At 47.3% G+C, this 16,617-nt stretch overlaps 53 non-coding genes across 53 annotated transcripts; all 53 read right to left on the reverse strand.

Annotated features, from left to right (window-relative positions):
• Positions 1-151: 151 nt before the first annotated feature.
• Positions 152-223, reverse strand: Trnat-ugu (transfer RNA threonine (anticodon UGU)). Its single transcript has one exon. It is a non-coding gene; the product is annotated as a tRNA-Thr (tRNA).
• Positions 224-464: 241 nt separating this feature from the next.
• Trnat-ugu (transfer RNA threonine (anticodon UGU)) lies at positions 465-536 on the reverse strand. The gene has a single exon. It is a non-coding gene; the product is annotated as a tRNA-Thr (tRNA).
• Positions 537-777: 241 nt separating this feature from the next.
• On the reverse strand, positions 778-849 carry Trnat-ugu (transfer RNA threonine (anticodon UGU)). The gene has a single exon. It is a non-coding gene; the product is annotated as a tRNA-Thr (tRNA).
• Positions 850-1,090: 241 nt separating this feature from the next.
• On the reverse strand, positions 1,091-1,162 carry Trnat-ugu (transfer RNA threonine (anticodon UGU)). Its single transcript has one exon. It is a non-coding gene; the product is annotated as a tRNA-Thr (tRNA).
• A 241-nt stretch (positions 1,163-1,403) lies between these two features.
• Trnat-ugu (transfer RNA threonine (anticodon UGU)) lies at positions 1,404-1,475 on the reverse strand. Its single transcript has one exon. It is a non-coding gene; the product is annotated as a tRNA-Thr (tRNA).
• A 241-nt stretch (positions 1,476-1,716) lies between these two features.
• Trnat-ugu (transfer RNA threonine (anticodon UGU)) lies at positions 1,717-1,788 on the reverse strand. The gene has a single exon. It is a non-coding gene; the product is annotated as a tRNA-Thr (tRNA).
• Positions 1,789-2,029: 241 nt separating this feature from the next.
• On the reverse strand, positions 2,030-2,101 carry Trnat-ugu (transfer RNA threonine (anticodon UGU)). Its single transcript has one exon. It is a non-coding gene; the product is annotated as a tRNA-Thr (tRNA).
• A 241-nt stretch (positions 2,102-2,342) lies between these two features.
• Trnat-ugu (transfer RNA threonine (anticodon UGU)) lies at positions 2,343-2,414 on the reverse strand. The gene has a single exon. It is a non-coding gene; the product is annotated as a tRNA-Thr (tRNA).
• Positions 2,415-2,655: 241 nt separating this feature from the next.
• On the reverse strand, positions 2,656-2,727 carry Trnat-ugu (transfer RNA threonine (anticodon UGU)). The gene has a single exon. It is a non-coding gene; the product is annotated as a tRNA-Thr (tRNA).
• A 241-nt stretch (positions 2,728-2,968) lies between these two features.
• Trnat-ugu (transfer RNA threonine (anticodon UGU)) lies at positions 2,969-3,040 on the reverse strand. Its single transcript has one exon. It is a non-coding gene; the product is annotated as a tRNA-Thr (tRNA).
• A 241-nt stretch (positions 3,041-3,281) lies between these two features.
• On the reverse strand, positions 3,282-3,353 carry Trnat-ugu (transfer RNA threonine (anticodon UGU)). Its single transcript has one exon. It is a non-coding gene; the product is annotated as a tRNA-Thr (tRNA).
• Positions 3,354-3,594: 241 nt separating this feature from the next.
• On the reverse strand, positions 3,595-3,666 carry Trnat-ugu (transfer RNA threonine (anticodon UGU)). The gene has a single exon. It is a non-coding gene; the product is annotated as a tRNA-Thr (tRNA).
• A 241-nt stretch (positions 3,667-3,907) lies between these two features.
• Trnat-ugu (transfer RNA threonine (anticodon UGU)) lies at positions 3,908-3,979 on the reverse strand. The gene has a single exon. It is a non-coding gene; the product is annotated as a tRNA-Thr (tRNA).
• Positions 3,980-4,220: 241 nt separating this feature from the next.
• Positions 4,221-4,292, reverse strand: Trnat-ugu (transfer RNA threonine (anticodon UGU)). Its single transcript has one exon. It is a non-coding gene; the product is annotated as a tRNA-Thr (tRNA).
• Positions 4,293-4,533: 241 nt separating this feature from the next.
• Positions 4,534-4,605, reverse strand: Trnat-ugu (transfer RNA threonine (anticodon UGU)). Its single transcript has one exon. It is a non-coding gene; the product is annotated as a tRNA-Thr (tRNA).
• A 241-nt stretch (positions 4,606-4,846) lies between these two features.
• On the reverse strand, positions 4,847-4,918 carry Trnat-ugu (transfer RNA threonine (anticodon UGU)). Its single transcript has one exon. It is a non-coding gene; the product is annotated as a tRNA-Thr (tRNA).
• A 241-nt stretch (positions 4,919-5,159) lies between these two features.
• Positions 5,160-5,231, reverse strand: Trnat-ugu (transfer RNA threonine (anticodon UGU)). Its single transcript has one exon. It is a non-coding gene; the product is annotated as a tRNA-Thr (tRNA).
• Positions 5,232-5,472: 241 nt separating this feature from the next.
• On the reverse strand, positions 5,473-5,544 carry Trnat-ugu (transfer RNA threonine (anticodon UGU)). The gene has a single exon. It is a non-coding gene; the product is annotated as a tRNA-Thr (tRNA).
• A 241-nt stretch (positions 5,545-5,785) lies between these two features.
• Positions 5,786-5,857, reverse strand: Trnat-ugu (transfer RNA threonine (anticodon UGU)). The gene has a single exon. It is a non-coding gene; the product is annotated as a tRNA-Thr (tRNA).
• A 241-nt stretch (positions 5,858-6,098) lies between these two features.
• Positions 6,099-6,170, reverse strand: Trnat-ugu (transfer RNA threonine (anticodon UGU)). The gene has a single exon. It is a non-coding gene; the product is annotated as a tRNA-Thr (tRNA).
• Positions 6,171-6,411: 241 nt separating this feature from the next.
• On the reverse strand, positions 6,412-6,483 carry Trnat-ugu (transfer RNA threonine (anticodon UGU)). Its single transcript has one exon. It is a non-coding gene; the product is annotated as a tRNA-Thr (tRNA).
• Positions 6,484-6,724: 241 nt separating this feature from the next.
• Positions 6,725-6,796, reverse strand: Trnat-ugu (transfer RNA threonine (anticodon UGU)). The gene has a single exon. It is a non-coding gene; the product is annotated as a tRNA-Thr (tRNA).
• A 241-nt stretch (positions 6,797-7,037) lies between these two features.
• Positions 7,038-7,109, reverse strand: Trnat-ugu (transfer RNA threonine (anticodon UGU)). The gene has a single exon. It is a non-coding gene; the product is annotated as a tRNA-Thr (tRNA).
• A 241-nt stretch (positions 7,110-7,350) lies between these two features.
• Positions 7,351-7,422, reverse strand: Trnat-ugu (transfer RNA threonine (anticodon UGU)). Its single transcript has one exon. It is a non-coding gene; the product is annotated as a tRNA-Thr (tRNA).
• Positions 7,423-7,663: 241 nt separating this feature from the next.
• Trnat-ugu (transfer RNA threonine (anticodon UGU)) lies at positions 7,664-7,735 on the reverse strand. Its single transcript has one exon. It is a non-coding gene; the product is annotated as a tRNA-Thr (tRNA).
• A 241-nt stretch (positions 7,736-7,976) lies between these two features.
• Positions 7,977-8,048, reverse strand: Trnat-ugu (transfer RNA threonine (anticodon UGU)). Its single transcript has one exon. It is a non-coding gene; the product is annotated as a tRNA-Thr (tRNA).
• Positions 8,049-8,289: 241 nt separating this feature from the next.
• On the reverse strand, positions 8,290-8,361 carry Trnat-ugu (transfer RNA threonine (anticodon UGU)). Its single transcript has one exon. It is a non-coding gene; the product is annotated as a tRNA-Thr (tRNA).
• Positions 8,362-8,602: 241 nt separating this feature from the next.
• Positions 8,603-8,674, reverse strand: Trnat-ugu (transfer RNA threonine (anticodon UGU)). The gene has a single exon. It is a non-coding gene; the product is annotated as a tRNA-Thr (tRNA).
• Positions 8,675-8,915: 241 nt separating this feature from the next.
• Trnat-ugu (transfer RNA threonine (anticodon UGU)) lies at positions 8,916-8,987 on the reverse strand. Its single transcript has one exon. It is a non-coding gene; the product is annotated as a tRNA-Thr (tRNA).
• A 241-nt stretch (positions 8,988-9,228) lies between these two features.
• Trnat-ugu (transfer RNA threonine (anticodon UGU)) lies at positions 9,229-9,300 on the reverse strand. Its single transcript has one exon. It is a non-coding gene; the product is annotated as a tRNA-Thr (tRNA).
• A 241-nt stretch (positions 9,301-9,541) lies between these two features.
• On the reverse strand, positions 9,542-9,613 carry Trnat-ugu (transfer RNA threonine (anticodon UGU)). The gene has a single exon. It is a non-coding gene; the product is annotated as a tRNA-Thr (tRNA).
• A 241-nt stretch (positions 9,614-9,854) lies between these two features.
• Positions 9,855-9,926, reverse strand: Trnat-ugu (transfer RNA threonine (anticodon UGU)). The gene has a single exon. It is a non-coding gene; the product is annotated as a tRNA-Thr (tRNA).
• A 241-nt stretch (positions 9,927-10,167) lies between these two features.
• Positions 10,168-10,239, reverse strand: Trnat-ugu (transfer RNA threonine (anticodon UGU)). Its single transcript has one exon. It is a non-coding gene; the product is annotated as a tRNA-Thr (tRNA).
• A 241-nt stretch (positions 10,240-10,480) lies between these two features.
• Positions 10,481-10,552, reverse strand: Trnat-ugu (transfer RNA threonine (anticodon UGU)). The gene has a single exon. It is a non-coding gene; the product is annotated as a tRNA-Thr (tRNA).
• A 241-nt stretch (positions 10,553-10,793) lies between these two features.
• On the reverse strand, positions 10,794-10,865 carry Trnat-ugu (transfer RNA threonine (anticodon UGU)). The gene has a single exon. It is a non-coding gene; the product is annotated as a tRNA-Thr (tRNA).
• Positions 10,866-11,106: 241 nt separating this feature from the next.
• On the reverse strand, positions 11,107-11,178 carry Trnat-ugu (transfer RNA threonine (anticodon UGU)). Its single transcript has one exon. It is a non-coding gene; the product is annotated as a tRNA-Thr (tRNA).
• Positions 11,179-11,416: 238 nt separating this feature from the next.
• On the reverse strand, positions 11,417-11,492 carry Trnat-ugu (transfer RNA threonine (anticodon UGU)). Its single transcript has one exon. It is a non-coding gene; the product is annotated as a tRNA-Thr (tRNA).
• Positions 11,493-11,733: 241 nt separating this feature from the next.
• Positions 11,734-11,806, reverse strand: Trnat-ugu (transfer RNA threonine (anticodon UGU)). The gene has a single exon. It is a non-coding gene; the product is annotated as a tRNA-Thr (tRNA).
• A 241-nt stretch (positions 11,807-12,047) lies between these two features.
• Positions 12,048-12,119, reverse strand: Trnat-ugu (transfer RNA threonine (anticodon UGU)). The gene has a single exon. It is a non-coding gene; the product is annotated as a tRNA-Thr (tRNA).
• Positions 12,120-12,360: 241 nt separating this feature from the next.
• Positions 12,361-12,432, reverse strand: Trnat-ugu (transfer RNA threonine (anticodon UGU)). The gene has a single exon. It is a non-coding gene; the product is annotated as a tRNA-Thr (tRNA).
• A 241-nt stretch (positions 12,433-12,673) lies between these two features.
• Trnat-ugu (transfer RNA threonine (anticodon UGU)) lies at positions 12,674-12,745 on the reverse strand. Its single transcript has one exon. It is a non-coding gene; the product is annotated as a tRNA-Thr (tRNA).
• A 241-nt stretch (positions 12,746-12,986) lies between these two features.
• Positions 12,987-13,058, reverse strand: Trnat-ugu (transfer RNA threonine (anticodon UGU)). Its single transcript has one exon. It is a non-coding gene; the product is annotated as a tRNA-Thr (tRNA).
• A 241-nt stretch (positions 13,059-13,299) lies between these two features.
• On the reverse strand, positions 13,300-13,371 carry Trnat-ugu (transfer RNA threonine (anticodon UGU)). The gene has a single exon. It is a non-coding gene; the product is annotated as a tRNA-Thr (tRNA).
• A 238-nt stretch (positions 13,372-13,609) lies between these two features.
• Positions 13,610-13,685, reverse strand: Trnat-ugu (transfer RNA threonine (anticodon UGU)). Its single transcript has one exon. It is a non-coding gene; the product is annotated as a tRNA-Thr (tRNA).
• A 241-nt stretch (positions 13,686-13,926) lies between these two features.
• Positions 13,927-13,998, reverse strand: Trnat-ugu (transfer RNA threonine (anticodon UGU)). The gene has a single exon. It is a non-coding gene; the product is annotated as a tRNA-Thr (tRNA).
• Positions 13,999-14,239: 241 nt separating this feature from the next.
• On the reverse strand, positions 14,240-14,311 carry Trnat-ugu (transfer RNA threonine (anticodon UGU)). Its single transcript has one exon. It is a non-coding gene; the product is annotated as a tRNA-Thr (tRNA).
• A 241-nt stretch (positions 14,312-14,552) lies between these two features.
• On the reverse strand, positions 14,553-14,624 carry Trnat-ugu (transfer RNA threonine (anticodon UGU)). The gene has a single exon. It is a non-coding gene; the product is annotated as a tRNA-Thr (tRNA).
• A 241-nt stretch (positions 14,625-14,865) lies between these two features.
• Positions 14,866-14,937, reverse strand: Trnat-ugu (transfer RNA threonine (anticodon UGU)). The gene has a single exon. It is a non-coding gene; the product is annotated as a tRNA-Thr (tRNA).
• A 241-nt stretch (positions 14,938-15,178) lies between these two features.
• Trnat-ugu (transfer RNA threonine (anticodon UGU)) lies at positions 15,179-15,250 on the reverse strand. The gene has a single exon. It is a non-coding gene; the product is annotated as a tRNA-Thr (tRNA).
• A 241-nt stretch (positions 15,251-15,491) lies between these two features.
• On the reverse strand, positions 15,492-15,563 carry Trnat-ugu (transfer RNA threonine (anticodon UGU)). Its single transcript has one exon. It is a non-coding gene; the product is annotated as a tRNA-Thr (tRNA).
• A 241-nt stretch (positions 15,564-15,804) lies between these two features.
• Positions 15,805-15,876, reverse strand: Trnat-ugu (transfer RNA threonine (anticodon UGU)). Its single transcript has one exon. It is a non-coding gene; the product is annotated as a tRNA-Thr (tRNA).
• Positions 15,877-16,117: 241 nt separating this feature from the next.
• Trnat-ugu (transfer RNA threonine (anticodon UGU)) lies at positions 16,118-16,189 on the reverse strand. The gene has a single exon. It is a non-coding gene; the product is annotated as a tRNA-Thr (tRNA).
• A 241-nt stretch (positions 16,190-16,430) lies between these two features.
• On the reverse strand, positions 16,431-16,502 carry Trnat-ugu (transfer RNA threonine (anticodon UGU)). Its single transcript has one exon. It is a non-coding gene; the product is annotated as a tRNA-Thr (tRNA).
• Between the last annotated feature and the right edge of the window lie 115 nt (positions 16,503-16,617).

A 16,617-nucleotide genomic window follows, 5' to 3' on the forward strand; every position in this document is an offset into this window, starting at 1 on the left:
AATTCGCTACCACTGAGGTCCACAGCGAAGACTGACTGGGTGCTGCCGTCTTTCGTCTATCGTCATCTGTGATCTTGGCTCAGGCCCGAAAAGACACGCTATTTTGAAATTTTCGGTTCAAAGGATTATATTGGCCCATTTAAAATTGTGCTGCCCCCTGTGAGAATCGAACTCACGACCCCTGGTTTACAAGACCAGTGCTCTGCCCCTGAGCTAAGGAGGCTGTTGCAGCACACGCTTCTTTGCCACAGTGTTCAAGAGAAATACAATTCAGAGCTAATAAAATGCGTACAAAGAGTTACTCTGGCACAACAATTCGCTACCACTGAGGTCCACAGCGAAGACTGACTGGGTGCTGCCGTCTTTCGTCTATCGTCATCTGTGATCTTGGCTCAGGCCCGAAAAGACACGCTATTTTGAAATTTTCGGTTCAAAGGATTATATTGGCCCATTTAAAATTGTGCTGTCCCCTGTGAGAATCGAACTCACGACCCCTGGTTTACAAGACCAGTGCTCTGCCCCTGAGCTAAGGAGGCTGTTGCAGCACACGCTTCTTTGCCCCAGTGTTCAAGAGAAATACAATTCAGAGCTAATAAAATGCGTACAAAGAGTTACTCTGGCACAACAATTCGCTACCACTGAGGTCCACAGCGAAGACTGACTGGGTGCTGCCGTCTTTCGTCTATCGTCATCTGTGATCTTGGCTCAGGCCCGAAAAGACACGCTATTTTGAAATTTTCGGTTCAAAGGATTATATTGGCCCATTTAAAATTGTGCTGCCCCCTGTGAGAATCGAACTCACAACCCCTGGTTTACAAGACCAGTGCTCTGCCCCTGAGCTAAGGAGGCTGTTGCAGCACACGCTTCTTTGCCACAGTGTTCAAGAGAAATACAATTCAGAGCTAATAAAATGCGTACAAAGAGTTACTCTGGCACAACAATTCGCTACCACTGAGGTCCACAGCGAAGACTGACTGGGTGCTGCCGTCTTTCGTCTATCGTCATCTGTGATCTTGGCTCAGGCCCGAAAAGACACGCTATTTTGAAATTTTCGGTTCAAAGGATTATATTGGCCCATTTAAAATTGTGCTGCCCCCTGTGAGAATCGAACTCACGACCCCTGGTTTACAAGACCGGTGCTCTGCCCCTGAGCTAAGGAGGCTGTTGCAGCACACGCTTCTTTGCCACAGTGTTCAAGAGAAATACAATTCAGAGCTAATATAATGTGTAAAAAGAGTTACTCTGGCACAACAATTCGCTACCACTGAGGTCCACAGCGAAGACTGACTGGGTGCTGCCGTCTTTCGTCTATCGTCATCTGTGATCTTGGCTCAGGCCCGAAAAGACACGCTATTTTGAAATTTTCGGTTCAAAGGATTATATTGGCCCATTTAAAATTGTGCTGCCCCCTGTGAGAATCGAACTCACGACCTCTGGTTTACAAGACCAGTGCTCTGCCCCTGAGCTAAGGAGGCTGTTGCAGCACACGCTTCTTTGCCACAGTGTTCAAGAGAAATACAATTCAGAGCTAATAAAATGCGTACAAAGAGTTACTCTGGCACAACAATTCGCTACCACTGAGGTCCACAGCGAAGACTGACTGGGTGCTGCCGTCTTTCGTCTATCGTCATCTGTGATCTTGGCTCAGGCCCGAAAAGACACGCTATTTTGAAATTTTCGGTTCAAAGGATTATATTGGCCCATTTAAAATTGTGCTGCCCCCTGTGAGAATCGAACTCACGACCCCTGGTTTACAAGACCAGTGCTCTGCCCCTGAGCTAAGGAGGCTGTTGCAGCACACGCTTCTTTGCCACAGTGTTCAAGAGAAATACAATTCAGAGCTAATAAAATGCGTACAAAGAGTTACTCTGGCACAACAATTCGCTACCACTGAGGTCCACAGCGAAGACTGACTGGGTGCTGCCGTCTTTCGTCTATCGTCATCTGTGATCTTGGCTCAGGCCCGAAAAGACACGCTATTTTGAAATTTTCGGTTCAAAGGATTATATTGGCCCATTTAAAATTGTGCTGCCCCCTGTGAGAATCGAACTCACGACCCCTGGTTTACAAGACCAGTGCTCTGCCCCTGAGCTAAGGAGGCTGTTGCAGCACACGCTTCTTTGCCACAGTGTTCAAGAGAAATACAATTCAGAGCTAATATAATGTGTAAAAAGAGTTACTCTGGCACAACAATTCGCTACCACTGAGGTCCACAGCGAAGACTGACTGGGTGCTGCCGTCTTTCGTCTATCGTCATCTGTGATCTTGGCTCAGGCCCGAAAAGACACGCTATTTTGAAATTTTCGGTTCAAAGGATTATATTGGCCCATTTAAAATTGTGCTGCCCCCTGTGAGAATCGAACTCACGACCCCTGGTTTACAAGACCAGTGCTCTGCCCCTGAGCTAAGGAGGCTGTTGCAGCACACGCTTCTTTGCCACAGTGTTCAAGAGAAATACAATTCAGAGCTAATAAAATGCGTACAAAGAGTTACTCTGGCACAACAATTCGCTACCACTGAGGTCCACAGCGAAGACTGACTGGGTGCTGCCGTCTTTCGTCTATCGTCATCTGTGATCTTGGCTCAGGCCCGAAAAGACACGCTATTTTGAAATTTTCGGTTCAAAGGATTATATTGGCCCATTTAAAATTGTGCTGCCCCCTGTGAGAATCGAACTCACGACCCCTGGTTTACAAGACCAGTGCTCTGCCCCTGAGCTAAGGAGGCTGTTGCAGCACACGCTTCTTTGCCACAGTGTTCAAGAGAAATACAATTCAGAGCTTATAAAATGCGTACAAAGAGTTACTCTAGCACAACAATTCGCTACCACTGAGGTCCACAGCGAAGACTGACTGGGTGCTGCCGTCTTTCGTCTATCGTCATCTGTGATCTTGGCTCAGGCCCGAAAAGACACGCTATTTTGAAATTTTCGGTTCAAAGGATTATATTGGCCCATTTAAAATTGTGCTGCCCCCTGTGAGAATCGAACTCACGACCCCTGGTTTACAAGACCGGTGCTCTGCCCCTGAGCTAAGGAGGCTGTTGCAGCACACGCTTCTTTGCCACAGTGTTCAAGAGAAATACAATTCAGAGCTAATATAATGTGTAAAAAGAGTTACTCTGGCACAACAATTCGCTACCACTGAGGTCCACAGCGAAGACTGACTGGGTGCTGCCGTCTTTCGTCTATCGTCATCTGTGATCTTGGCTCAGGCCCGAAAAGACACGCTATTTTGAAATTTTCGGTTCAAAGGATTATATTGGCCCATTTAAAATTGTGCTGCCCCCTGTGAGAATCGAACTCACGACCCCTGGTTTACAAGACCAGTGCTCTGCCCCTGAGCTAAGGAGGCTGTTGCAGCACACGCTTCTTTGCCACAGTGTTCAAGAGAAATACAATTCAGAGCTAATAAAATGCGTACAAAGAGTTACTCTGGCACAACAATTCGCTACCACTGAGGTCCACAGCGAAGACTGACTGGGTGCTGCCGTCTTTCGTCTATCGTCATCTGTGATCTTGGCTCAGGCCCGAAAAGACACGCTATTTTGAAATTTTCGGTTCAAAGGATTATATTGGCCCATTTAAAATTGTGCTGCCCCCTGTGAGAATCGAACTCACGACCCCTGGTTTACAAGACCAGTGCTCTGCCCCTGAGCTAAGGAGGCTGTTGCAGCACACGCTTCTTTGCCACAGTGTTCAAGAGAAATACAATTCAGAGCTTATAAAATGCGTACAAAGAGTTACTCTAGCACAACAATTCGCTACCACTGAGGTCCACAGCGAAGACTGACTGGGTGCTGCCGTCTTTCGTCTATCGTCATCTGTGATCTTGGCTCAGGCCCGAAAAGACACGCTATTTTGAAATTTTCGGTTCAAAGGATTATATTGGCCCATTTAAAATTGTGCTGCCCCCTGTGAGAATCGAACTCACGACCCCTGGTTTACAAGACCAGTGCTCTGCCCCTGAGCTAAGGAGGCTGTTGCAGCACACGCTTCTTTGCCACAGTGTTCAAGAGAAATACAATTCAGAGCTAATAAAATGCGTACAAAGAGTTACTCTGGCACAACAATTCGCTACCACTGAGGTCCACAGCGAAGACTGACTGGGTGCTGCCGTCTTTCGTCTATCGTCATCTGTGATCTTGGCTCAGGCCCGAAAAGACACGCTATTTTGAAATTTTCGGTTCAAAGGATTATATTGGCCCATTTAAAATTGTGCTGCCCCCTGTGAGAATCGAACTCACGACCCCTGGTTTACAAGACCAGTGCTCTGCCCCTGAGCTAAGGAGGCTGTTGCAGCACACGCTTCTTTGCCACAGTGTTCAAGAGAAATACAATTCAGAGCTAATATAATGTGTAAAAAGAGTTACTCTGGCACAACAATTCGCTACCACTGAGGTCCACAGCGAAGACTGACTGGGTGCTGCCGTCTTTCGTCTATCGTCATCTGTGATCTTGGCTCAGGCCCGAAAAGACACGCTATTTTGAAATTTTCGGTTCAAAGGATTATATTGGCCCATTTAAAATTGTGCTGCCCCCTGTGAGAATCGAACTCACGACCCCTGGTTTACAAGACCAGTGCTCTGCCCCTGAGCTAAGGAGGCTGTTGCAGCACACGCTTCTTTGCCACAGTGTTCAAGAGAAATACAATTCAGAGCTAATAAAATGCGTACAAAGAGTTACTCTGGCACAACAATTCGCTACCACTGAGGTCCACAGCGAAGACTGACTGGGTGCTGCCGTCTTTCGTCTATCGTCATCTGTGATCTTGGCTCAGGCCCGAAAAGACACGCTATTTTGAAATTTTCGGTTCAAAGGATTATATTGGCCCATTTAAAATTGTGCTGCCCCCTGTGAGAATCGAACTCACGACCCCTGGTTTACAAGACCAGTGCTCTGCCCCTGAGCTAAGGAGGCTGTTGCAGCACACGCTTCTTTGCCACAGTGTTCAAGAGAAATACAATTCAGAGCTTATAAAATGCGTACAAAGAGTTACTCTAGCACAACAATTCGCTACCACTGAGGTCCACAGCGAAGACTGACTGGGTGCTGCCGTCTTTCGTCTATCGTCATCTGTGATCTTGGCTCAGGCCCGAAAAGACACGCTATTTTGAAATTTTCGGTTCAAAGGATTATATTGGCCCATTTAAAATTGTGCTGCCCCCTGTGAGAATCGAACTCACGACCCCTGGTTTACAAGACCAGTGCTCTGCCCCTGAGCTAAGGAGGCTGTTGCAGCACACGCTTCTTTGCCACAGTGTTCAAGAGAAATACAATTCAGAGCTAATAAAATGCGTACAAAGAGTTACTCTGGCACAACAATTCGCTACCACTGAGGTCCACAGCGAAGACTGACTGGGTGCTGCCGTCTTTCGTCTATCGTCATCTGTGATCTTGGCTCAGGCCCGAAAAGACACGCTATTTTGAAATTTTCGGTTCAAAGGATTATATTGGCCCATTTAAAATTGTGCTGCCCCCTGTGAGAATCGAACTCACGACCCCTGGTTTACAAGACCAGTGCTCTGCCCCTGAGCTAAGGAGGCTGCTGCAGCACACGCTTCTTTGCCACAGTGTTCAAGAGAAATACAATTCAGAGCTTATAAAATGCGTACAAAGAGTTACTCTAGCACAACAATTCGCTACCACTGAGGTCCACAGCGAAGACTGACTGGGTGCTGCCGTCTTTCGTCTATCGTCATCTGTGATCTTGGCTCAGGCCCGAAAAGACACGCTATTTTGAAATTTTCGGTTCAAAGGATTATATTGGCCCATTTAAAATTGTGCTGCCCCCTGTGAGAATCGAACTCACGACCCCTGGTTTACAAGACCAGTGCTCTGCCCCTGAGCTCAGGAGGCTGTTGCAGCACACGCTTCTTTGCCACAGTGTTCAAGAGAAATACAATTCAGAGCTAATAAAATGCGTACAAAGAGTTACTCTGGCACAACAATTCGCTACCACTGAGGTCCACAGCGAAGACTGACTGGGTGCTGCCGTCTTTCGTCTATCGTCATCTGTGATCTTGGCTCAGGCCCGAAAAGACACGCTATTTTGAAATTTTCGGTTCAAAGGATTATATTGGCCCACTTAAAATTGTGCTGCCCCCTGTGAGAATCGAACTCACGACCCCTGGTTTACAAGACCAGTGCTCTGCCCCTGAGCTAAGGAGGCTGTTGCAGCACACGCTTCTTTGCCACAGTGTTCAAGAGAAATACAATTCAGAGCTAATAAAATGCGTACAAAGAGTTACTCTGGCACAACAATTCGCTACCACTGAGGTCCACAGCGAAGACTGACTGGGTGCTGCCGTCTTTCGTCTATCGTCATCTGTGATCTTGGCTCAGGCCCGAAAAGACACGCTATTTTGAAATTTTCGGTTCAAAGGATTATATTGGCCCATTTAAAATTGTGCTGCCCCCTGTGAGAATCGAACTCACGACCCCTGGTTTACAAGACCAGTGCTCTGCCCCTGAGCTAAGGAGGCTGTTGCAGCACACGCTTCTTTGCCACAGTGTTCAAGAGAAATACAATTCAGAGCTAATAAAATGCGTACAAAGAGTTACTCTGGCACAACAATTCGCTACCACTGAGGTCCACAGCGAAGACTGACTGGGTGCTGCCGTCTTTCGTCTATCGTCATCTGTGATCTTGGCTCAGGCCCGAAGAGACACGCTATTTTGAAATTTTCGGTTCAAAGGATTATATTGGCCCATTTAAAATTGTGCTGCCCCCTGCGAGAATCGAACTCACGACCCCTGGTTTACAAGACCAGTGCTCTGCCCCTGAGCTAAGGAGGCTGTTGCAGCACACGCTTCTTTGCCACAGTGTTCAAGAGAAATACAATTCAGAGCTAATAAAATGCGTACAAAGAGTTACTCTGGCACAACAATTCGCTACCACTGAGGTCCACAGCGAAGACTGACTGGGTGCTGCCGTCTTTCGTCTATCGTCATCTGTGATCTTGGCTCAGGCCCGAAAAGACACGCTATTTTGAAATTTTCGGTTCAAAGGATTATATTGGCCCATTTAAAATTGTGCTGCCCCCTGTGAGAATCGAACTCACGACCCCTGGTTTACAAGACCAGTGCTCTGCCCCTGAGCTAAGGAGGCTGTTGCAGCACACGCTTCTTTGCCACAGTGTTCAAGAGAAATACAATTCAGAGCTAATAAAATGCGTACAAAGAGTTACTCTGGCACAACAATTCGCGACCACTGAGGTCCACAGCGAAGACTGACTATGTGCTGCCGTCTTTCGTCTATCGTCATCTGTGATCTTGGCTCAGGCCCGAAAAGACACGCTATTTTGAAATTTTCGGTTCAAAGGATTATATTGGCCCATTTAAAATTGGGCTGCCCCCTGTGAGAATCGAACTCACGACCCCTGGTTTACAAGACCAGTGCTCTGCCCCTGAGCTAAGGAGGCTGTTGCAGCACACGCTTCTTTGCCACAGTGTTCAAGAGAAATACAATTCAGAGCTAATAAAATGCGTAGAAAGAGTTACTCTGGCACAACAATTCGCTACCACTGAGGTCCACAGCGAAGACTGACTGGGTGCTGCCGTCTTTCGTCTATCGTCATCTGTGATCTTGGCTCAGGCCCGAAAAGACACGCTATTTTGAAATTTTCGGTTCAAAGGATTATATTGGCCCATTTAAAATTGTGCTGCCCCCTGTGAGAATCGAACTCACGACCCCTGGTTTACAAGACCAGTGCTCTGCCCCTGAGCTAAGGAGGCTGTTGCAGCACACGCTTCTTTGCCACAGTGTTCAAGAGAAATACAATTCAGAGCTAATAAAATGCGTACAAAGAGTTACTCTGGCACAACAATTCGCTACCACTGAGGTCCACAGCGAAGACTGACTGGGTGCTGCCGTCTTTCGTCTATCGTCATCTGTGATCTTGGCTCAGGCCCGAAAAGACACGCTATTTTGAAATTTTCGGTTCAAAGGATTATATTGGCCCATTTAAAATTGTGCTGCCCCCTGTGAGAATCGAACTCACGACCCCTGGTTTACAAGACCAGTGCTCTGCCCCTGAGCTAAGGAGGCTGTTGCAGCACACGCTTCTTTGCCACAGTGTTCAAGAGAAATACAATTCAGAGCTTATAAAATGCGTACAAAGAGTTACTCTGGCACAACAATTCGCGACCACTGAGGTCCACAGCGAAGACTGACTGGGTGCTGCCGTCTTTCGTCTATCGTCATCTGTGATCTTGGCTCAGGCCCGAAAAGACACGCTATTTTGAAATTTTCGGTTCAAAGGATTATATTGGCCCATTTAAAATTGTGCTGCCCCCTGTGAGAATCGAACTCACGACCCCTGGTTTACAAGATCAGTGCTCTGCCCCTGAGCTAAGGAGTCTGTTGCAGCACACGCTTCTTTGCCACAGTGTTCAAGAGAAATACAATTCAGAGCTAATAAAATGCGTACAAAGAGTTACTCTGGCACAACAATTCGCTACCACTGAGGTCCACAGCGAAGACTGACTGGGTGCTGCCGTCTTTCGTCTATCGTCATCTGTGATCTTGGCTCAGGCCCGAAAAGACACGCTATTTTGAAATTTTCGGTTCAAAAGATTATATTGGCCCATTTAAAATTGTGCTGCCCCCTGTGAGAATCGAACTCACGACCCCTGGTTTACAAGACCAGTGCTCTGCCCCTGAGCTAAGGAGGCTGTTGCAGCACACGCTTCTTTGCCACAGTGTTCAAGAGAAATACAATTCAGAGCTAATAAAATGCGTACAAAGAGTTACTCTGGCACAACAATTCGCTACCACTGAGGTCCACAGCGAAGACTGACTGGGTGCTGCCGTCTTTCGTCTATCGTCATCTGTGATCTTGGCTCAGGCCCGAAAAGACACGCTATTTTGAAATTTTCGGTTCAAAGGATTATATTGGCCCATTTAAAATTGTGCTGCCCCCTGTGAGAATCGAACTCACGACCCCTGGTTTACAAGACCAGTGCTCTGCCCCTGAGCTAAGGAGGCTGTTGCAGCACACGCTTCTTTGCCACAGTGTTCAAGAGAAATACAATTCAGAGCTAATAAAATGCGTACAAAGAGTTACTCTGGCACTACAATTCGCGACCACTGAGGTCCACAGCGAAGACTGACTGGGTGCTGCCGTCTTTCGTCTATCGTCATCTGTGATCTTGGCTCAGGCCCGAAAAGACACGCTATTTTGAAATTTTCGGTTCAAAGGATTATATTGGCCCATTTAAAATTGTGCTGCCCCCTGTGAGAATCGAACTCACGACCCCTGGTTTACAAGACCAGTGCTCTGCCCCTGAGCTAAGGAGGCTGTTGCAGCACACGCTTCTTTGCCACAGTGTTCAAGAGAAATACAATTCAGAGCTTATAAAATGCGTACAAGGAGTTACTCCGGCACAACAATTCGCGACCACTGAGGTCCACAGCGAAGACTGACTGGGTGCTGCCGTCTTTCGTCTATCGTCATCTGTGATCTTGGCTCAGGCCCGAAAAGACACGCTATTTTGAAATTTTCGGTTCAAAGGATTATATTGGCCCATTTAAAATTGTGCTGCCCCCTGTGAGAATCGAACTCACGACCCCTGGTTTACAAGACCAGTGCTCTGCCCCTGAGCTAAGGAGGCTGTTGCAGTACACGCTTCTTTGCCACAGTGTTCAAGAGAAATACAATTCAGAGCTAATAAAATGCGTACAAAGAGTTACTCTGGCACAACAATTCGCTACCACTGAGGTCCACAGCGAAGACTGACTGGGTGCTGCCATCTTTCGTCTATCGTCATCTGTGATCTTGGCTCAGGCCCGAAAAGACACGCTATTTTGAAATTTTCGGTTCAAAGTATTATATTGGCCCATTTAAAATTGTGCTGCCCCCTGTGAGAATCGAACTCACGACCCCTGGTTTACAAGACCAGTGCTCTGCCCCTGAGCTAAGGAGGCTGTTGCAGCACACGCTTCCTTGCCACAGTGTTCAAGAGAAATACAATTCAGAGCTAATAAAATGCGTACAAAGAGTTACTCTGGCACAACAATTCGCTACCACTGAGGTCCACAGCGAAGACTGACTGGGTGCTGCCGTCTTTCGTCTATCGTCATCTGTGATCTTGGCTCAGGCCCGAAAAGACACGCTATTTTGAAATTTTCGGTTCAAAGGATTATATTGGCCCATTTAAAATTGTGCTGCCCCCTGTGAGAATCGAACTCACGACCCCTGGTTTACAAAACCAGTGCTCTGCCCCTGAGCTAAGGAGGCTGTTGCAGCACACGCTTCTTTGCCACAGTGTTCAAGAGAAATACAATTCAGAGCTAATAAAATGCGTACAAAGAGTTACTCTGGCACAACAATTCGCTACCACTGAGGTCCACAGCGAAGACTGACTGGGTGCTGCCGTCTTTCGTCTATCGTCATCTGTGATCTTGGCTCAGGCCCGAAAAGACACGCTATTTTGAAATTTTCGGTTCAAAGGATTATATTGGCCCATTTAAAATTGTGCTGCCCCCTGTGAGAATCGAACTCACGACCCCTGGTTTACAAGACCAGTGCTCTGCCCCTGAGCTAAGGAGGCTGTTGCAGCACACGCTTCTTTGCCACAGTGTTCAAGAGAAATACAATTCAGAGCTTATAAAATGCGTACAAAGAGTTACTCTGGCACAACAATTCGCGACCACTGAGATCCACAGCGAAGACTGACTGGGTGCTGCCGTCTTTCGTCTATCGTCATCTGTGATCTTGGCTCAGGCCCGAAAAGACACGCTATTTTGAAATTTTCGGTTCAAAGGATTATATTGGCCCATTTAAAATTGTGCTGCCCCCTGTGAGAATCGAACTCACGACCCCTGGTTTACAAGTCCAGTGCTCTGCCCCTGAGCTAAGGAGGCTGTTGCAGCACACGCTTCTTTGCCACAGTGTTCAAGAGAAATACAATTCAGAGCTAATAAAATGCCTACAAAGAGTTACTCTGGCACAACAATTCGCTACCACTGAGGTCCACAGCGAAGACTGACTGGGTGCTGCCGTCTTTCGTCTATCGTCATCTGTGATCTTGGCTCAGGCCCGAAAAGACACGCTATTTTGAAATTTTCGGTTCAAAGGATTATATTGGCCCATTTAAAATTGTGCTGCACCCTGTGAGAATCGAACTCACGACCCCTGGTTTACAAGACCAGTGCTCTGCCCCTGAGCTAAGGAGGCTGTTGCAGCACACGCTTCTTTGCCACAGTGTTCAAGAGAAATACAATTCAGAGCTAATAAAATGCGTACAAAGAGTTACTCTGGCACAACAATTCGCTACCACTGAGGTCCACAGCGAAGACTGACTGGGTGCTGCCGTCTTTCGTCAATCGTCATCTGTGATCTTGGCTCAGGCCCGAAAAGACACGCTATTTTGAAATTTTCGGTTCAAAGGATTATATTGGCCCATTTAAAATTGTGCTTCCCCCCTGTGAGAATCGAACTCACGACCCCTGGTTTACAAGACCAGTGCTCTGCCCCTGAGCTAAGGAGGCTGTTGCAGCACACGCTTCTTTGCCACAGTGTTCAAGAGAAATACAATTCAGAGCTAATAAAATGCGTACAAAGAGTTACTCTGGCACAACAATTCGCTGCCACTGAGGTCCACAGCGAAGACTGACTGGGTGCTGCCGTCTTTCGTCTATCGTCATCTGTGATCTTGGCTCAGGCCCGAAAAGACACGCTATTTTGAAATTTTCGGTTCAAAGGATTATATTGGCCCATTTAAAATTGTGCTGCCCCCTGTGAGAATCGAACTCACGACCCCTGGTTTACAAGACCAATGCTCTGCCCCTGGAGCTAAGGAGGCTGTTGCAGCACACGCTTCTTTGCCACAGTGTTCAAGAGAAATACAATTCAGAGCTTATAAAATGCGTACAAAGAGTTACTCTGGCACAACAATTCGCGACCACTGAGGTCCACAGCGAAGACTGACTGGGTGCTGCCGTCTTTCGTCTATCGTCATCTGTGATCTTGGCTCAGGCCCGAAAAGACACGCTATTTTGAAATTTTCGGTTCAAAGGATTATATTGGCCCATTTAAAATTGTGCTGCCCCCTGTGAGAATCGAACTCACGACCACTGGTTTACAAGACCAGTGCTCTGCCCCTGAGCTAAGGAGGCTGTTGCAGCACACGCTTCTTTGCCACAGTGTTCAAGAGAAATACAATTCAGAGCTTATAAAATGCGTACAAAGAGTTACTCTGGCACAACAATTCGCTACCACTGAGGTCCACAGCGAAGACTGACTGGGTGCTGCCGTCTTTCGTCTATCGTCATCTGTGATCTTGGCTCAGGCCCGAAAAGACACGCTATTTTGAAATTTTCGGTTCAAAGGATTATATTGGCCCATTTAAAATTGTGCTGCTCCCTGTGAGAATCGAACTCACGACCCCTGGTTTACAAGACCAGTGCTCTGCCCCTGAGCTAAGGAGGCTGTTGCAGCACACGCTTCTTTGCCACAGTGTTCAAGAGAAATACAATTCAGAGCTTATAAAATGCGTACAAAGAGTTACTCTGGCACAACAATTCGCGACCACTGAGATCCACAGCGAAGACTGACTGGGTGCTGCCGTCTTTCGTCTATCGTCATCTGTGATCTTGGCTCAGGCCCGAAAAGACACGCTATTTTGAAATTTTCGGTTCAAAGGATTATATTGGCCCATTTAAAATTGTGCTGCCCCCTGTGAGAATCGAACTCACGACCCCTGGTTTACAAGACCAGTGCGCTGCCCCTGAGCTAAGGAGGCTGTTGCAGCACACGCTTCTTTGCCACAGTGTTCAAGAGAAATACAATTCAGAGCTAATAAAATGCGTACAGAGAGTTACTCTGGCACAACAATTCGCTACCACTGAGGTCCACAGCGAAGACTGACTGGGTGCTGCCGTCTTTCGTCTATCGTCATCTGTGATCTTGGCTCAGGCCCGAAAAGACACGCTATTTTGAAATTTTCGGTTCAAAGGATTATATTGGCCCATTTAAAATTGTGCTGCCCCCTGTGAGAATCGAACTCACGACCCCTGGTTTACAAGTCCAGTGCTCTGCCCCTGAGCTAAGGAGGCTGTTGCAGCACACGCTTCTTTGCCACAGTGTTCAAGAGAAATACAATTCAGAGCTAATAAAATGCCTACAAAGAGTTACTCTGGCACAACAATTCGCTACCACTGAGGTCCACAGCGAAGACTGACTGGGTGCTGCCGTCTTTCGTCTATCGTCATCTGTGATCTTGGCTCAGGCCCGAAAAGACACGCTACTTTGAAATTTTCGGTTCAAAGGATTATATTGGCCCATTTAAAATTGTGCTGCCCCCTGTGAGAATCGAACTCACGACCCCTGGTTTACAAGACCAGTGCTCTGCCCCTGAGCTAAGGAGGCTGTTGCAGCACACGCTTCTTTGCCACAGTGTTCAAGAGAAATACAATTCAGAGCTAATAAAATGCGTACAAAGAGTTACTCTGGCACAACAATTCGCTACCACTGAGGTCCACAGCGAAGACTGACTGGGTGCTGCCGTCTTTCGTCAATCGTCATCTGTGATCTTGGCTCAGGCCCGAAAAGACACGCTATTTTGAAATTTTCGGTTCAAAGGATTATATTGGCCCATTTAAAATTGTGCTTCCCCCCTGTGAGAATCGAACTCACGACCCCTGGTTTACAAGACCAGTGCTCTGCCCCTGAGCTAAGGAGGCTGTTGCAGCACACGCTTCTTTGCCACAGTGTTCAAGAGAAATACAATTCAGAGCTAATAAAATGCGTACAAAGAGTTACTCTGGCACAACAATTCGCTGCCACTGAGGTCCACAGCGAAGACTGACTGGGTGCTGCCGTCTTTCGTCTATCGTCATCTGTGATCTTGGCTCAGGCCCGAAAAGACACGCTATTTTGAAATTTTCGGTTCAAAGGATTATATTGGCCCATTTAAAATTGTGCTGCCCCCTGTAAGAATCGAACTCACGACCCCTGGTTTACAAGACCAGTGCTCTGCCCCTGAGCTAAGGAGGCTGTTGCAGCACACGCTTCTTTGCCACAGTGTTCAAGAAAAATACAATTCAGAGCTAATAAAATGCGTACAAAGAGTTACTCTGGCACAACAATTCGCTACCACTGAGGTCCACAGCGAAGACTGACTGGGTGCTGCCGTCTTTCGTCTATCGTCATCTGTGATCTTGGCTCAGGCCCGAAAAGACACGCTATTTTGAAATTTTCGGTTCAAAGGATTGTATTGGCCCATTTAAAATTGTGCTGCCCCCTGTGAGAATCGAACTCACGACCCCTGGTTTACAAGACCAGTGCTCCGCCCCTGAGCTAAGGAGGCTGTTGCAGCACACGCTCCTTTGCCACAGTGTTCAAGAGAAATACAATTCAGAGCTAATAAAATGCGTACAAAGAGTTACTCTGGCACAACAATTCGCTACCACTGAGGTCCACAGCGAAGACTGACTGGGTGCTGCCGTCTTTCGTCTATCGTCATCTGTGATCTTGGCTCAGGCCCGAAAAGACACGCTATTTTGAAATTTTCGGTTCAAAGGATTATATTGGCCCATTTAAAATTGTGCTGCCCCCTGTGAGAATCGAACTCACGACCCCTGGTTTACAAGACCAGTGCTCTGCCCCTGAGCTAAGGAGGCTGTTGCAGCACACGCTTCTTTGCCACAGTGTTCAAGAGAAATACAATTCAGAGCTAATAAAATGCGTACAAAGAGTTACTCTGGCACAACAATTCGCTACCACTGAGGTCCACAGCGAAGACTGACTGGGTGCTGCCGTCTTTCGTCTATCGTCATCTGTGATCTTGGCTCAGGCCCGAAAAGACATGCTATTTTGAAATTTTCGGTTCAAAGGATTATATTGGCCCATTTAAAATTGTGCTGCCCCCTGTGAGAATCGAACTCACGACCCCTGGTTTACAAGACCAGTGCTCTGCCCCTGAGCTAAGGAGGCTGTTGCAGCACACGCTTCTTTGCCACAGTGTTCAAGAGAAATACAATTCAGAGCTAATAAAATGCGTACAAAGAGTTACTCTGGCACAACAATTCGCGACCACTGAGGTCCACAGCGAAGACTGACTGGGTGCTGCCGTCTTTCGTCTATCGTCATCTGTGATCTTGGCTCAGGCCCGAAAAGACACGCTATTTTGAAATTTTCGGTTCAAAGGATTATATTGGCCCATTTAAAATTGTGCTGCCCCCTGTGAGAATCGAACTCACGACCCCTGGTTTACAAGACCAGTGCTCTGCCCCTGAGCTAAGGAGGCTGTTGCAGCACACGCTTCTTTGCCACAGTGTTCAAGAGAAATACAATTCAGAGCTTATAAAATGCGTACAAAGAGTTACTCTGGCACAACAATTCGCGACCACTGAGGTCCACAGCGAAGACTGACTGGGTGCTGCCGTCTTTCGTCTATCGTCATCTGTGATCTTGGCTCAGGCCCGAAAAGACACGCTATTTTGAAATTTTCGGTTCAAAGGATTATATTGGCCCATTTAAAATTGTGCTGCCCCCTGTGAGAATCGAACTCACGACCCCTGGTTTACAAGACCAGTGCTCTGCCCCTGAGCTAAGGAGGCTGTTGCAGCACACGCTTCTTTGCCACAGTGTTCAAGAGAAATACAATTCAGAGCTAATAAAATGCGTACAAAGAGTTACTCTGGCACAACAATTCGCTACCACTGAGGTCCACAGCGAAGACTGACTGGGTGCTGCCGTCTTTCGTCTATCGTCATCTGTGATCTTGGCTCAGGCCCGAAAAGACACGCTATTTTGAAATTTTCGGTTCAAAGGATTATATTGGCCCATTTAAAATTGTGCTGCCCCCTGTGAGAATCGAACTCACGACCCCTGGTTTACAAGACCAGTGCTCTGCCCCTGAGCTAAGGAGGCTGTTGCAGCACACGCTTCTTTGCCACAGTGTTCAAGAGAAATACAATTCAGAGCTTATAAAATGCGTACAAAGAGTTACTCTGGCACAACAATTCGCGACCACTGAGGTCCACAGCGAAGACTGACTGGGTGCTGCCGTCTTTCGTCTGTCGTCATCTGTGATCTTGGCTCAGGCCCGAAAAGACACGCTATTTTGAAATTTTCGGTTCAAAGGATTATATTGGCCCATTTAAAATTGTGCTGCCCCCTGTGAGAATCGAACTCACGACCCCTGGGTTACAAGACCAGTGCTCTGCCCCTGAGCTAAGGAGGCTGTTGCAGCACACGCTTCTTTGCCACAGTGTTCAAGAGAAATACAATTCAGAGCTAATAAAATGCGTACAAAGAGTTACTCTGGCACAACAATTCGCTACCACTGAGGTCCACAGCGAAGACTGACTGGGTGCTGCCGTCTTTCGTCTATCGTCATCTGTGATCTTGGCTCAGGCCCGAAAAGACACGCTATTTTGAAATTTTCGGTTCAAAGGATTATATTGGCCCATTTAAAATTGTGCTGCCCCCTGTGAGAATCGAACTCACGACCCCTGGTTTACAAGACCAGTGCTCTGCCCCTGAGCTAAGGAGGCTGTTGCAGCACTCGCTTCTTTGCCACAGTGTTCAAGAGAAATACAATTCAGAGCTTATAAAATGCGTACAAAGAGTTACTCTGGCACAACAATTCGCGACCACTGAGGTCCACAG

Source organism: Schistocerca gregaria, chromosome 1, assembly GCF_023897955.1.
Source record: "Schistocerca gregaria isolate iqSchGreg1 chromosome 1, iqSchGreg1.2, whole genome shotgun sequence".
Classification (NCBI taxonomy): domain Eukaryota; kingdom Metazoa; phylum Arthropoda; class Insecta; order Orthoptera; family Acrididae; genus Schistocerca; species Schistocerca gregaria.